A 5,000-nucleotide genomic window follows, 5' to 3' on the forward strand; every position below is an offset into this window, starting at 1 on the left:
ATTATTATTATTATTATTATTATTATAAAAGGGGTTAAGCCATCTATTTAGTTAGCTAGATTGATATTATCATTATTATTGTTATCATCATTATTACATATTATTATTAATATTATTATTATTATTATTATTATTATTATTATTATTATTATTATTATTATTATCATCATCATCATTATCACATTTCAACTATCCAACATCAGAACAGTATATGAATATGGCAAATGCTGTTTTGACATCATTTCCTGCCACTCTGAGAAACAGTGATCTCGAGGAGCATGAATTGCAGCTGCAATGGAAATTGCGCATCCAGCGCAAGTTTCAGAATTCAAGGAAGAGGCAGGATTCCTCAGTGACTGAGGTGACATCAAGGAAAAAGAAGACCCCTTGCATAGCGCCAAAAGAGACTACGTGTCCACTGATGTATGGAGTAAAGGCTTACCTTCCACCAAGGCCCCATTCAGAAGATGATGAGTCATTAGAGAGACATAGACAGTGGCTTGCTCTTCATTGGATGAAGAAAGGTCCCGAGTTGGATAAGGTATGTGATATTTGTACGCTTGATTTATCTTTTTTATATTTCAGATACTTCTTTACTGGTGTTGTTTAAAAATACCTGCTCTTATATAAGCAATTCCAATGGTACTGGTGGATGGCCACTGAAAAATGTAGGTTCGGCTGGGGTTTTCTTTCTTTCTTTTTCTTTTTTTTTTCGATCAGTACTCATCATATTCTTACGAGGACTTGCTAGACGAAGCATTACTACATTATGATATTACCGAAATAGTGCCTCAGGTAAAAAAAACATAACCGCGTACTCGTACAAAAAGATTTGCTGCTGTGACACAAAGGACAAAAATCATTAGTATACTGGTCATTTTGAGCATTCAATCAAAGTGCTTGTCTTTCATATAATTAGGAGAACCATCGAGTTTTAGTTTTGTTAATTCTTATGTGATAAAGCAATAATTACAAGAGGCTTTTAATTAGTGGACTGTCCTATTGGATGTGACCATATCTTCACTTTTTCCTTACACAGTTAATTTTGTTTTGTTTATTTGATTTACTTATTATCATATTTATTTATATATTTATTTATTTGCACCAGATGCTTGCTTAGTTATATTGGGGTTACTTCACCTGCTTGGAGAAAGGAAAGACTCCATTTTTACTAAGGTTAAATTTCGGTACCTTTGATTTTAGAGTGGTGTGTATATATTGAAATTTCTGAATATATTATCACCTTAAGATTTATATCTACATGTAAATTTTATTTTAATGTCAAAATGTTATTAATGTTTGCACTATTATTTCTTCCTTAAGGTACCAGAAGAAGAACTAAGAACAGGGCACTCTTGTGTGTCCATTCAACATGTTGGGGACATACATATGTCAGACAGATTTTGTGTATTATTTGATGGTGCACCTGTAGTTGAACCAACATGTATTTCTATGGCTGTAGTCTCATTGGTAGCAGGACTTTGTGTTTAATATTGAACGCCAAAAAAATTGTGAACATTTCCTCCGTTTCACAACATCCCATCTCTTTGGTATCAAGTATGACAAAGGGCCGCCGTGGTACAGAGGAACCATGCGTGCTTTGGGGTACGAGGGGTCTCCAAGGGCACGGTTTCGAATCCTGTCCACGGTCCGAGTGTAGGTTGGGTTTCCTCACGCGGGGCAACGGTTTCCTAGCGGGTGGGCTTTGAGATAGGAGGTACCACAAAAAGTATCCCCTTTAGCCCAGAAATTCCCGTGAGAAGCCCACATGGTATAAATAGAAAAAAAAAAAGTAACACTTCAAAAACAAGATCTCTACTTGTAAAACTCAATGAAGTAAAGACAGAAATGAGCTACAAAAATGCATAAATCTGCTTCCAAATATATTCAACTCCACACATAATGCCTCTCTCTCTCTCTCTCTCTCTCTCTCTCTCTCTCTCTCTCTCTCTCTCTCTCTCTCTCTCTCGTAATCTACTTGTTCCTTTTCTTTTCATCATTCTCTCTCTCTCTCTCTCTCTCTCTCTCTCTCTCTCTCTCTCTCTCTCTCTCTCTCTCTCTCTCTCTCTCTCTCTCTCTCTCTCTCTCTCTAGACAGCGGAGTGCCACAGGGGTCAGTATTGGCGCCAATACTTTTTCTCGTATATATAAACGACATGCCAGAGGGAGTGAACAGCTACATAAATCTGTTTGCGGACGATGCGAAACTGTGCAGAGTCATTAAACAAAAAGAGGATTGTGAAATACTACAGGAAAACTTAAACAAGATATGGAAATGGAGTAGAAAATGGGAGATGGAATTCAATGTGGACAAAAGCCATGTCATGGAAATGGGAAAAAGTGAAAGACGACCAGTGGGAATCTATATGATGGGAGATGGAGTAGAACTAGAAAAAGTAAAAAAGGAAAAGGACTTGGGTGTGACAATGGAAGAAAACAATCAACCGGTAAGCCATATTGATAGAATTTTCAGAGAGACGTATAATTTGCTAAGGAATGTTGGATTAGCATTTCACTATATGGACAAAGAAATGATGAAGAAATTGATAAGTACTAAAATAAGACCTAGATTAGAATATGCAGTGTGGACCCCCCATAAAAGAAACACATAAGGAAATTGGAGAGACTACAAAAAATGGTTACAAGAATGGTTCCAGAATTTAAAGGGATGACATATGACGAGAGACTAAAAGCAATGGATCTACCAACCCTGGAAAAGAGAAGAGAGAGAGGGGATCTGATACAAGTTTATAAATTGATTAACGGAATGGATCAAGTGGATAATGAGAAACTGATCCTGAGAGAAGAATATGACATTAGAAGCACAAGATCGCATAGTAAAAAACTGAGGAAGGGAAGATGTCCGAGAAATGTTAAAAAATTTAGTTTCCCGTAAAGATGTGTTGAGACTTGGAACATTTTGAGTGAGGAAATGGTGTCAGCAAAGAGTGTGCATAGTTTTAAAGAAAAATTGGATAAGTGTAGATATGGAGACGGGGCCACCTGGGCATAAAGCCCAGGCCCTGTAAAACTACAACTAGGTAAATACAACTAGGTAGATACACTAGTCAATTATTAGTTAAAGATTAATCAGTGAAATAAATACATAACATTATGTTAATAAGTTTTCTAAAAGGAAAAGGAAATACTTGTACTTCCCCTTCCTCCCACCCCGTATTCATGAAATCTTACAGAATTGTTATCTTATGTTATATATATATATATATATATATATATATATATATATATATATATATATATATATATATATATATATATATATATATATATATATATAATGATTGGAGAGTAGACTCTCTCTCTCTCTCTCTCTCTCTCTCTCTCTCTCTCTCTCTCTCTCTCTCTCTCTCTCTCTCTCTCTCTCTCTCTCTCTCTCTCTCTCTCTCTCTCTCTCTCTCTCTCTCTCTCTCTCCAAATTGGGTAGTATTCTTCATGTACCATATGATGCATATATTTTTATTTTTTATGCATTTTTACCTTTTTATATTTTATTTCTCTATGTTATTGGAACTGATACGTGAAGCTTATTTATTACTGTTTTGAGCATTTCTGTAGATTTGTTTAGTTAGTATATCCCATAGAAATACTCATTTTCTTTTTTTGTGTGGCTTTAAAGGATTAATGGTGACATATGGATATGATCTCGGTTAAAAGCTTGCACAAATAAGGTTAAATGTCTATTTTTGCACTGGTTGTTTCCCTAAGTTTCTTAAAGGTAGTGATATAATGATTAGCAGTGGACTAATTAATTGTTCTTTACAGGGTCTGTAACTCCTTACATTTAATTCATGTTAACTTTACTTACATATTTTTTCTTTTAGTTTATGAATGGGAGGAAGGTTTAATATTCATATCTTAAGAGATGCTTACTTTCTTTTCCACTTTGCAAGTTTTTGTGATTAATACTCACAAAAGTGTATTATTTAGTTAATGGCTTGTGAAAACAGGTTTTTGTGTTGCTTTTTTTTCTCATGCTAGGATAAAGTGTTACTAATGGAGTTTATTTTTTACATCTCTGTTTTATATATCATTACAGTTTTAAGGGGAGCTTTCTGTTAAATGTTCAAGTGAAGAGCATATTATACTATAGAAGTATAGATGATAAAAATTATAGTGTTTTTTTTCATTTTTTCTTAATGCAATGAAATGGAGGGAACATTTAATTGTATATGAATATATTGAATTTATTACCTGTTTCTTTCCCTAACCTTCAGACAGCAGTAGCTAGCTGCTAGTATTAAAGGTACTAATGATTCATCATCTGCCTAAGAAAGACTAACTAATTAGTCATTTAGTTGACTAACACCTATGATCCACTTTACTAATGTGGTTAGTAGAAGTAGTGAACAGTACGAATGCATTAGTCAGATATATTTGAGTAAGACCATACTCAGGTTGAGTGCTCAGTTAGTCACAAATTGACTAACATTATGTTAGTCACTGTGACTAATGCTGCCACTCGTTCTAGACCCCATGGGTTTTACTAAGAAAAGTTAGTCAGTACGACTAACTTTGGTTTTGTGTGTAAAAATGCACAGTCGATATGCGGGGTGGGGGTGAGAAGACTAACACTCAAGTTAAGGCTAGTTTAGAAATTGGTCCGTGTGCTGCACTTTCAGGGGTGTTACCAGGTTATCATGGTGGTAATTAGCATAGGTGAAGGAAAGTGTGTGTGTGTGTGTGTGTGTGTGTGTGTGTGTGTGTGTGTGTGTGTGTGTGTGTGTGTGTTTCACCTCGGTCGCCTCCTGGTCACCCAGCCAGTCTTCCCCATTTCGGAGCGAGCTCAGAGCTCATAGACCGATCTTCGGGTAGGACTGAGACCACAACACACTCCACACACCGGGAAAGCGAGACTACAGCCCCTCGAGTTACATCCCGTACCTATTTACAGCTAGGTGAACAGGGGCCACATATTAAGAGGCTTGCCCATTTGTGTGTGTGTGTGTGTGTGTGTGTGTGTGTGTGTGTGTGTGTGTGTGT

The 5,000-nt window shown here is 36.1% G+C and overlaps 1 protein-coding gene across 1 annotated transcript in view; it reads right to left on the reverse strand.

Moving 5' to 3' along the window:
• Positions 1-5,000, reverse strand: part of LOC123508395 — a 16,846-nt gene that overhangs the window by 2,709 nt on the left and 9,137 nt on the right. The gene's annotated exons all lie outside the window — the stretch shown is intronic.

Source organism: Portunus trituberculatus, chromosome 24 (genome assembly GCF_017591435.1).
Source record: "Portunus trituberculatus isolate SZX2019 chromosome 24, ASM1759143v1, whole genome shotgun sequence".
Taxonomy (NCBI): domain Eukaryota; kingdom Metazoa; phylum Arthropoda; class Malacostraca; order Decapoda; family Portunidae; genus Portunus; species Portunus trituberculatus.